Genomic DNA, 12,231 nt, shown 5'->3' on the forward strand with positions numbered 1-12,231 from the left:
ACCCTTTGGGATCTCTAGGGCAATCTCCCACTCCATCCCTACAGTAACCAACCCCTTGAATGTCTACTTTTGTGCATACTGCATCTCCCCTCTTGCGTCCCTGGAAACTGCAATCAAAACACACACCAGCCTTTGTGGTGTCAAATGTATTTCCCTGACACCATCGTCCCCTTTGAATGGGATGTGCCTGAGGGCTCCCCTCCTTGACATCTTTTGGGGACTCTTTAGGGCTATCTTTCTTTTTATCCCCACTACCACCTCTTTCCCCTGAAGTGGAGCCTGTCTACTTTCTTCGGTCTCCTCCCTGGCTTTCTTGGTGACCATGGTTTGTATCCATCCATCAACTGCCTTGCCCAGTTCCCTGGGGCTAGACAGCTTAGAATCCACCAGATGCTTCTGCAGCTTGTCTAAGTGATAATTTGTTAAAATGTGCCTCTTAACAATTAAATTGTAGTGCCCTTAATATGTGTTCACTTATTGCCTTTAATACAGTCATCTAGTGCCTTCACCTAGGTGTCAACAAAGTCCAGCCATGTTTTTGAAGCTCCCTTCTGTGTTGTTCTAAGCTTATGGCTCTACAGCTAAGGGGTCAAACCAAAGAGCTCAGACTGACTGCCTTCATATTTAGGTAGGACTTTGCTGTCTCGTTCTCCAGCCTGAGCAGTCTGTCCCTACCAAATACAGATAGGAACCCCCCATAGTAGTTCCCCAATGTTGTGTACCCACCTTCCGCATCTTGAGAGCCCTCTCATATTAGGCTAGCCACTTGTCAATGTTATCCCCCTGGAAATAGTTAGGGTCAATCACTTTGGGCAATCTGACATTGGAGGCACCATTGTCAACAGCTCCGGTAATACTTTTGCTGCCTCCATCTTCTTTGGACTCTAGGCCTAGCCTGGCCATTCTTTCTTCCATGGCCAGTCTTCCCTCAGCCAGGGCTCCGGCTCTCTCCTGCAGGTTCAGTACTGTCATGCTGTCTTGCGGGACCTCTGGCTAGTGATGGAGCCTGTTCTGGAAGCCACCCTTTGCCTGGTGTAGGTGGCAGTCTCCCACGTGCCCCCTCCAGGATATTGTTGGCATCATCCTCCACATTATCTTCTTCCCCACTTCCTCGTGGCAATTCCTTCATTGGGTGTGGTGTACTCTGTAGGCCGCTTCCCAAGCTTTGAGGACCCTGTTCAATTAATTCATACTTTCTTGCTTTGGCATCCACGTTGATATTTCTAACTGTGCACAGTGCACTTAACTCCTCTCCCTCTCTTGAAGGACAGCTCAGCCATGTCAAGCTTCATGCTTCCTTTCTGAAAAAGTGGCTCCTTACACTGTTTTCTAACCTTTGAAACGTTTAGGAACATTGCCACAACCTTTTCCTAACTCTTGGAAAACGTTTTTGCACACCTTTTGAAACAATCCTTTGGAGTGGTCGACAACAACTTATCCGCTTGGGAGGTGCAAGAACTTCTTTTTGGGTATCAGGCGGAATCCCAGTGGTCTCAGCCTTTACCACCTGTATGGTACTGCTAAACAGAAGTTCTGCATCCTAACACCAGTGTGAGGAAATTGATGGGTATTATATGGAATGGTTGTGCATCCTCTCTGTGTAATACACCTACCAGCCCCTTTAGGACCAGTAGGTTTCGTTTGTCGAACCTTGAGCTCAGCCCAGGGCAGCTGTGGCTCTGAGCAGCAAGGCTTATTTAAAGGATCTTGTGTAAAGCAATTAAATAGCACTAAAACAATTGAAGAAATTCACAAGACACTAAAATCTGATACCAATTTATAAAAATACAATATTTATTTATATTCAGATACCACAGTGTAAAAGATCCACTTGAGGGTTCCGTGAATGTAGATTTTGCAAACATATAGTAAATCAAAATAGTTCATTCGGTCGCGAACAAGCATTGGCAAATTGAACGAATTTGAGACTTAAAAACTTTTTTGCTAAAACGTTGGGCTAGTTATATTGTGGTCACTTAGAGCCACTTTAGAAAAACCAAGTCGAGGGGTACTGGCAAGGTCCGCCGAGACGGTTACTTCAGCCAGTTCCAGGCATTTTTATCCATTGCAGGGCTTTCCCATGGAACTGGTCCTAATGCAATGGATTAAGGATGCTGAAGATGTTCAAGGATGCTGTGGATGCAGTGTGGTTGACGTTGATTTTCCTGAGCCACCTCCTTGGTCAAGAAGGAGGTGGGGAGGTACTAGTCACAGGGTCAACATTCCTCGAAGTACTGTCAGTGCTAGTAGGAATCTAGTCACCATTGGGATACTAGTTACCTGGTATCCTGGTCACAGTCAAATCCTTCATTGGATGAATACTCATCTTCTGGGCAGCCAAGCTTCAGTCAGACTCTCCCAGGCTCTGCGAACCCAGGTGCAACTTTGGTCCCTGGTGCTACAGAGCAGCAGTCTGCGGTGGTCTGAAGATTCTGGGATACTAACTTGCCCCAGCAGGCTTCCCAGCTATTGTGGCCTGTGTTGTGAACATGAGGTCAGCCAACTGACACTTGGAGTCTCATTTCTTTGGCTGGTCTTGGGAGAGGACTTCTCCTTGAGCAGGCACAGTCCCTCTTTTTTTTTTTTTTTTGCAAGCTGCACGGTTCAACAGATGCAGTCTATGTTTGGGCAGCCTCTTTTTGCCAATTACATGTGCAGCAGGGCAGTCCTTCAGTCCTTCCACTGCAGCCAGGATCTGAGTTGTGGCTTCCAGGGTGCCCTCAGGGTAGACGTGGTAAGTAGAAATTTGGCTACTAGGTTCCCTTCCTCCTTATGACCACTTCCCCGGGAAGTGTGGAGTCTGGCAATCCTAGGATGCACCATTCTGCCCAATCTCAAGATTGTAGAGCCCCTCTTTTGGCATCTAGAGCTCCCTAGCCCAAACCAGAGTTAAAGTAAACCTCTCTCCAGTGCAGGTCTGTCTCCTTTCCGGGGAGTTGTGGCACATTTACCCAGGAGGGTAGAAATCTGTCTCTGGGGCAGACTCCTCGTGCAACCATTAAGGGCACAGGAGGTTAAAGGCAAAAAAGTGGCAACTTTCCAAACGTTGCACACCACAACGTGTTACATTAATTTTGATTTTAAAACCAAGTAAGGCTTAAGGTAATGAGTTATTTGATGTCTTGGAGTACCAACTTTGGTCACACTGTTCAGCAGTTAACACAGTTGAAGGGGCAACCAAGTCCTTCCACAGTAAAAGCGACATGTTTGCGTTTTTACTGCCTTATGGCTTGGTAGACCTGAGATAAGGGTGATTTACCCATTTTGTATAGGAATGTTCATCTTTGCCATTGCTTTAAATAGCAAGGTCAGGCTAGCAGTTTAAAATTGCTCTTTCGGTCTGCAGTGGCAGACAGAGACTCTTTACCTGTGTCACACCCAGGGTGGCACAACCAGTGATGCAATCCATGGAGTGACTCTCTAGCTTAAATGCCCTGGAACTTAGTTACATTGGCTATACCCAATTGGCATAAGTTAACTTATAACAGTCATGTTTTGGGTCAGGACATTGACACTGGCACTGGTGTCTGGTTAGCAGGCCTCTGTGCACTGAGAGTTCGAAAAACCAGCATCAGTTAAAAAACCTGGGGTGACAGTAGAAAAAGTCATTTTCTTACAGTGATCATCTTCATCTTAGCAATACAAGTAACATTTAATACAGCATCCATGAAATAAAGGCCCGAAAAATCTAGTTACCCACCACTCAGCTTCTACCTAGCACAGGCAGCAGCCTATTACATGCTATCTAGCAATCTGTGGCGATTGTTGAACTTTAAATACTCTTTGCTCCCAAATGTTACGTTTTCTGTTTTAGTTCATGATCTTATATTCCTTAACCCCTTAGCTGCTGGGCCTTTCCTCCCCCCAGTGCTGATCCCCTGTTTGGCTATTTGGGGTGGTTCACGCTAAGGCCCCCATAACCTTTTGTCCACATAAGCCATCCATGCAAATTTGCGTCCTTTTTTCCCCCCAACAACCTGGGGATTCTAAAGGTACCCAAAGTTTGTGGGCTCCCCTGGAGGAGACAGAGAAATTAGCCAAAATACAGCTAAATTTTAGGGAAAAAGTGTTGCAGAAGAAAGCATCATTTTTTTTCCCCTACAAATGGGATCAACTGCTAAAATCACCATCTTCCCAGCTTTCAGGAGCTGACAGACTTGAATCAGAAAACCAAATTGTTTAGCACAGTTTTGGCATTTTACTGGGACATACCCCATTTTTACTTTTTTGTGTGCTTTCAGCTTCCTTCCAGTTAGTGACAGAAATGGGTGTGAAACCAGTGGTGGATCCCCGACAGCTAAACATTTCTGAAAAGTAGACAGAATTTTGAATTCAGCAAGGGGTCATTTGTGTAGATCCTTCAACTGTTTCCTATAGAAAGAAACAGTTGAAATAAAATATTTAAATTGAGTTAAAAAAACTGCCATTTCTTTCTACGTTTTCTTCTGTAACCTTTTCCAACTATGGCAGATTTTTTTAAAGCAATATATTGTTAGGTCAGCTGGACCTTTCTGGTTGTGGGGATGTATAGGGCTTGTAGGTTTATCATCAACAGAAGGTATCCTGAGCCAATAAATGAGCGGCACCTTGCAATGGGTTTTCATTATATACCGGGAATACAGCAATTCATTTGGCAATTTATAAAGAGTGAAAAATAGGCATCAAGGAAACCTATGTCTTTCCGAAATGGGCAGAAGATAAGGAGTTTAGAAGAGGTGGTTATTTGCATATCTCTGAATTTGGGAGTACCCATACTAGCACGTGAATTACAGGGCATTTCTCAAATAGATGTCTTTTTTTACACACTGTCTTACATTTGGAAGGCACAAATGTAGATAAAGACAATTGGCAATAACACGTTTACTTCTAGTCTGTGTTCCTCCAAGTCACACCATGGACACATTACATTTTTCCACTGAAAACTGACTTGTTTTTGGGAAAGTGCCTAGCTGTGGATTTTGGCCTCTAGCTCAGTGGTTCCCAACCTGTGGTCCAGGGACCCCTTTGGGTCCGCGAAGCCACCTCAGGGGGTCTGTGACTGCTTAGAAAATTAAATAATATTAACAGATTAGGTCCCCAGCCTTCAGAAATGACTCAGTGGGGGGTCCCCGAAATCCAATTAACATTCATTGGGGTCCCCGGGCTCCAGTAATGATAAAGTGGGGGTCCACAGAAGTCAAAAGGGTGGAAACCACTGCTCCAGCTCATTTGGAATGTCGTGAAACATGGCAAACCTATATATTTTTTTTAAACTATACACCTAGAGGAAACCAGAATGGGGTGACTTGTGGTGCACTCACCAGGTTCTGTCACCCAGAATCCTTTACAAACCTCAGTTTGTCAAAAAAACATATTTTTTTGATGCAGAGTTCTGGAATCTGAGGGCAGCCACAAACTTCCTTCCACTCAGCATTTCCCCAAGTCTCCAAATAAAAATGGTACCTCACTTGTTTAGGTAAGCCTGGTGTTGGCGACAGAAAATACCCAAAAACACAACGTGGACACATCACATTTTTCCAATGAAAACGGACATGTTTTTTGCAAATTTACTAGCTGTGGATTTTGGCCTCTGCTCAGCCAGCACCTAGGATAACCTAGCAAACATATACGTTTTTTTTAAAACTAAACAGGTATGGGGATCCAGACTGTGGTGGCTCACTAGGTTCTGTCTCCCAGAATACTTTCTAAAGCTCAAAATGTCTCTAAAAATACAATTTATCCTCACATTTCAGCAGTGCAAAGTTCCGAAATCTGAGAGGAACCACAAACTTCCTTCCACCCAGCATTCCCCCAAGTCGCCCGATAAAAACGGTGCCTCGCTTGTGTGGGTTGGCCAAGGGCCTGCATCAGGGAAGGGCCCAAAACGTACTGTGGCTATAATGGTAACTGAGGTGAGTGTACTAATTAGTCCTGGGATATGGAACCATTTAGGGAAACCTACCAAACCCAGACATTTCTGAAAACTAGTCACACAGTGAAGTCCATGGAAGTGTGGATTCCTCAAATTTTGTTTGCTCAGAATACCCTGCAAAGGTGAAACATTGAATAAAAACACTATTTTTCTTGCATTTCTGTGAAGTAAACTTACAGTAATATGCATGGATCCACAAACATCTTCCCACCTAGCCTTCCCCAACTTGTCTCGATAAAAACGCTACCCCACTGGTGTGCCTGGGCCTAGTGTCCCTGCAGGAATGGATCACACAAGAGTCAATGGTAGTCCTTGCATGAGTGATACTGGTGACCCTGGAGTGATCCATTCCAGATGCAGGTACCAGGCACAGACACACAAGTGGGTCTGTGTTTTTATCAGGACAAGTGGGGAAACACTGGGAAGTAGGAATTTTGTGGATCCCTGCATATCTCTGTAGTTTGTGACAGAAAAGCAAGGAAAAATAGTATTTTTAATTAAGGTTTCACCTTTGCAGGGTATTCTGGCTAATAAAACTTTGTGGAATCCACACACGCCATACCTCCGTGGACAGCCCTGTGTGCTTAGTTTTCAGCGAAGTCTGAATTTGGTATGTTTCCCTATATGGCTGCCGAGCCCAGGACCAAAGACACAGGTGACAGGTAGGAAATTTGTGGCTACCTGCAGATCCCAGGACTTTGCCTCACAGAATTGCAAGGAAAATATTTTTTTAAGCAGAATTTGTGATTTGCAGGGGATTCTATGTGAAGGAAAACTGGTGAGAGCCACAGACTTCCTGCACCCTTGGACTCCCTTTCTACTAATATGTTAAAGTTAATTCACCACTCACACTGGTTGGTTTTAGCACCTCCAAAAATTATGGTTTCAAAGCATGAATACTTATTAAAGTATCTGAATATTGAAACCAAGCCTTCTGAAGGTGAGTCATAAAGCCACTTCACGGCACCAACCGCTTTATGGTCCATTCACGCACAATACACAACACTTTCGTTCCGCTGGGCACAGGCCAAATCCATCCAATGACTGCTCTCACATCAACTTTCTACTGCCAGACAAGGACCCATCACATTCATACACCACAGGATGGAATAAGTTTCACTACATTTGACCACCTGCCAAGTAACCCCCTCTTTGTTCATGAACATAATTGAAGGCATGCTTAAGAAACCTTTACTAGTTTCTCCCATGACAGCCACATGAAACTCAAAAAGACATTTTTTTCATGTGCCTTTAGTGCACTCACTGTGCTAAACCCAATGCCTTTCAGTTCGTGGATGAAAGTTGGGGGTTTCCTAGTATGCCCTTGATACTAAGGCAGGCAGGCTGGGGATTTTTCATGAGGTTCCAGAAAGAGAACGTCAAACTATGAAAAAGTGTAGTGTTTGGCACATGGAAAGTCGGTGTGACTGTAGCATATGTCCCAGCCACAGTTATGTGCAGCGCTGTGACTGCAATGCACTTATCATACAGCAAATTGAACATCCACTAAGTTCTGACGGAGGGTGAACACGGCAAGCAGGTCAAACCCTGACCCATGTGTTATTGTCCTTCAGTGCCAGCGTGGCACCAATGGGTTTAAATCCTTAGGTGTAGATGACATGCATTTGTACTATCTTTACTATCTGCATTCTACCTGTGCAATTTCCCTGGGAAAGCACACCTAGCGTAAGCTTTTCTTACCCGTTCATGTGTCTGTCCTCATCAGAGTACTGACTAATCCTGTATAATTGGCAAGTGAACTTCAACTAATGCCTACCGCCATTAGCTACTTGAAGCGCAAGGAAATGTCTTTAATGCAACATCAACACACTTATTGTGCTAAATCAAACTCCATTCAGTTTGTGAATGCATGTTGGAGGTGTCAGAGTATGCCTTGTGAAGCCTATTCCTCGAAACTGAGCGAGCATATCTACCATTAAAACTAAGGCAGACATGGTAGTGAATACTACCTAAGGGCTCCAAAGTAAAAAGTCAAACAAATACCCTGTGGGACTCCTTCACCAACACTTCTACTTTTGCTTTGAAAGTGAAGCTGCATATTGTGTTTGCACACTTTTAAACAAGTAGAATTGTTGGTGAATATGTCCCACAGGACATTTATTTGACTTATTAAAGGTACTTTGGTTTTCGTTGGCAATCAGGGTGGTCCTTGTGTAGCATATGTACGCTCCATTACAAGCATTTCAAAATTCAGTCACACCTTTAACATTTTGCCACACAGGGTACTCCGTGACAGTGTGGCATATGTTCTGTCCACTAGTATGTGCAGTGTGAGGACTATAATCCACGGTAATCGATTGGGACACCTACCACGTTCTAGCGGCGGATAAAGTTGTCGAGCAGCATAAGGAAGTACGTGATTTTCTGAAGTAGATAAACTAAAATTCCATGGCTGCTTGCCTAATGAAGCAGTAGCCCATGGACATTCAGTATCCATGCTAAGTCACTGAAATGTTTACCCAACGGCAGCTCCACCTTAGTCAATATCCCAGAACTCTGCTTTAGTACGATACAGCGCAAAGCAAGTAGGGAAACAGAGGGCTGGCTGAGATGAGCAGTGGGGACAGTAATAACTCCTCTCCTGCCACTTTAAATGCTTCGAGCACACTTTACAGCAACAACATGGACAATCCTTTTTGAGTTTTTTAGGAATGCGATCAGCAAAGTGTCGCTTCTGCAGCTTTGCCGCATCCTCCAGAACATAAGAAGTGGAGGCTGCTGCTCATGTAGCAGCAGTGAGGCTTTCAATCACAGACAACTGGAAGTCCAGGAAAAAAATGAGTCTTCCTGTGGTTGACTGACAATAAACAACCTATGCATTGTATGTTGCCATCTGGATCAGGTGGGCAAACAGTTTACATGGTGTTTGGGGATAAAAAGCAAAAGATGAGGAGACCATTTCGCCTAGAGGGTGCCATATTGGAAAGAGTGGGTGCTTTTGATTATCTAGGATTAAAATTGGAAGATTCACACAAATGGCATGCCCATCTCCAGAAGTCAGCAATGTGCTTGAAACAAAGGGCGGGCGGTATTGTGAGATTCGCAGCTAGATCCCCCAGATTTGCCATGACTCCTGCTCTAGAAATATACAAATCTCAAGCAAGGGGAGCCCTGTATGTAGCTGAGCTGTGGGGCCATTGCAATCTGGAGGATTTGGCAAGGGTGGAAAACTTTCTTTTTTAAGGATGTTGTTAAGAGTTCCCTCTAGCACTCCATCCTTGCCTATCCGAATGGACTTACATCTTTTTTCAATTAGCCAGATTGCTGCCCTAAGGCCATTATTGTTCTGGATCCGTCTATGGTCAGTAGAATCTCTTATCCCATATAGACTTGGGCTGACCAACCTGCTAAGCACCAATTCTACCTAAAAAATTAAGTGGTGTTCTTATGTACAGCGGACCTTTTCCTCTCTTGGTCTGGGGAACTACTGGAATGACCCTTCTTCTATTCCAAAAAATGCTATACAGGTCTTGAAGGATCCCTTTTGGCTTAATGCCCAAACATCGCAATTGGTAGAAGCTTCGTTCTCTAACATGATTGGCAGTTTTTTACAAACTAAATGCCACTATGAGTTCGAGCATTTTATTGATATTTTACTTTCCCCACTTGCACGTGCCCTGTATATTAGATTCAGAATAGGGTCTCTTCCTTTGTGTACCATAACCTATAAATGGTCCAATACAACCAACAGGTCCAAATCGTGCCTAATGGGTTGTGAGAACGATGAATCTTTGATCCATGTCCTCTTCCAATGTCCTGCATACCGTAAACAGAGGGCTCTCTGCATCATCCCTTTATGCAAACGAATGGGTTTTAGGAACTGCTTACCGGCTCTGAGAATATTTAAATCGGATCCATCTGTGCCTCTGGCGTGTTCCTTGGCAAACATTTTTTAATCTATTTGGCATTTTAGACTTGGGATTTAAAAAAAAAAAAATTTAGTTACAGATATTAGTAGCAGACAGCGCAGTTCACAGTTGTGAATTACAATGAATGACTAGCAATATATTTTAGACAATGTACAATTAATATTGCACGCCTCTATTATATGTGTACACTTATGTAAATTATTAGGTACAGTAATTCACTGTTTTAACTTTCTACGACTTTAGGGTACTATTTTAAAGTTAACATTTCTGTGATCTATCGCCACTTTTTTTCAATGTTTTGTATTGTGCTTTTATGGTATATTTTTACCGAAATAAAGTGATGATGATGATGAACAGTTTCTTCTACCAAGTGCGAATTGTACGACACACATTGTATGGTTGAAGAACCTGGTCTTTCTTGTCCACTCCGCCCATGTACATTTTGTAATCAAGTACACAGGTGGGCTTGTGGACTTTGGACATCTGACCCCAAACTGTGATGCATAAGTGCTTGTCATGAATTGTAGTGAGCACATATACATCCTGGCTATCTGAGAACTTGACTGCAAGCAGTTTGTTGGAACGCAACGCAGTACTCTGGGATTTCTGGAGCTTCTTGCAAGCAAACTCCTGCGGGAATCCTTTTTGGTTACAAAGAGCTGTACCCCAGGTGACAGTGCCAACTTTGTAGAGCTCACTGAACAGCTCTACTCCTGTATAGAAATTGTCCACATAAAGGTTATAATCTTTGTGAAGGATTGGCTGGACAAGCTCTTGTACAATCTTCCCTGTGACCCCTAATGTGGATTGGCAACCTGCAGGGTTTAGCGTGGATTTCTTCCCTGTGTACACTCTGAAGCTGTACACATAGCCAGAAGAGCTCCCACACAACATGTGCAACTTAATGCCATAGCAAGCTTTTTTGCCCGCAATGTACTGCCTGAACAGCATCCGTCCTTTGTACGGTATCAAGGACTCATCGACTGCTATATTTTTTCCAGGAGTATAGATCGCTGGAACCTGGCAGGCAAATGTTCCACGACAGGCTGAATTTTGAACAACCTGTAATGGTTTAGATAGTCCTGGGGCAATGCAACGGAATTGGAATTGAAATGCAGGATGTGCTGCAATCGCAAAAAAGATCTCTGTTCATGGACAGTGCGAAGATGGGGTTACCCAAACTGTGCGAGTTGTCCAGTGGGACTGCAAGGTGGGTCTCTACACTAACCCCATTTTGAGGCCCAAAAATATCTTCAGCTCCGCCAGCGAAGTGGGAGTCCACTGACGTGCCATAACACAGACCCTAGAGTTCTTCCATGCTCCCTCAGAAATTGTTCTGCACGCAGATTTGTTTTCTTTTCAATTTGCTGAGGAAAGTCAACATCCCCCCCAAAAAAATGGACGTAGTCGACTAGCAAAAAGTTGGCCGTATCGACGTATACATCCAGCATCACCAGTAAAAGGTGGAATTTAGGGCTGAACTAAATTTGGGGGCTGCCAAGAGAGGACTCTGTCTGTGCTTGCCATCGCACCCATCTGCTTTCTGGATTGGGCTACCCCGCCCTTGTCCTGCTGCACAGACTGTGCTTACGAAAGGACAGCATGACTGTCCTCATCGTCTCCCTCGGAATCGCTGGAACAGGTGTCATCAGTTGGGACTCTGCCGACTGAAAAATTACTCCCAGATTCTGCTCCATTGTCCTCTCCCTCAGATGCTGTCTCAGTATCTGCTGTCTGCCTCTGATTCTCCCTCAGAACTGTCCGCCTTAACCCGAGTTACGGTTTCAGCATTAGTCATCAAATGAGACACCATCTCTGCTACTGGCTAAACTATCCCTCTAAAACACTTACTTACGTAGAAAGCAGATATCTTGTTATCAACAATGTGTACAACAAAATATTTCAGTCACCTTACCTTTGCTTCTTCTTTCAATCAGCAGGTTCTCTAAAGACACTGAAAACGACACAAAAGACATGCCATTACTTCACCTTGCTTCATACCCATCACCATATCCTTTAGTGCTAGTGGATCCCAGTGCGACAATCATTTGTGGCGCTCCCTTTTCATGGCTGCTTCCTTGTATTCCCTCACTTCCACCCAGCAAAAAGTGCCCTTCATTTCTCCATATCCTCCCTCGCACATACATTTAATCTGTTTTAAAGCGCAGGTAACGGATGGCTTTACTAATCAATTCAGCTATTCACATAAAATACAGCTCTATTCTTTGCAGCAGGCACAGACTCTTTCTGAGCTAATTTATGGCATCAAAACTGCCACTAGAGAAAAGTCTGATCTTCCATTGGCCGACACACGCACCCAAGGGGTTAATTTTGTAATTTTCATTGTGGTCTTATTTACGACTCTGTTTGAATAGCTACTGCCTCCTGTGCCTGGGTTCAAATATTCTATGCCCAGGTTCAGCCTCACAT

At 44.0% G+C, this 12,231-nt stretch overlaps 1 protein-coding gene across 1 annotated transcript in view; it reads left to right on the top strand.

Annotated features, from left to right (window-relative positions):
* The window catches only part of BUB1 (BUB1 mitotic checkpoint serine/threonine kinase), a 640,511-nt gene that overhangs the window by 302,256 nt on the left and 326,024 nt on the right, over positions 1-12,231 (top strand). The window lies entirely within an intron of this gene.

The sequence above is a fragment of the Pleurodeles waltl genome, chromosome 5, assembly GCF_031143425.1.
Source record: "Pleurodeles waltl isolate 20211129_DDA chromosome 5, aPleWal1.hap1.20221129, whole genome shotgun sequence".
NCBI classification, from domain to species: domain Eukaryota; kingdom Metazoa; phylum Chordata; class Amphibia; order Caudata; family Salamandridae; genus Pleurodeles; species Pleurodeles waltl.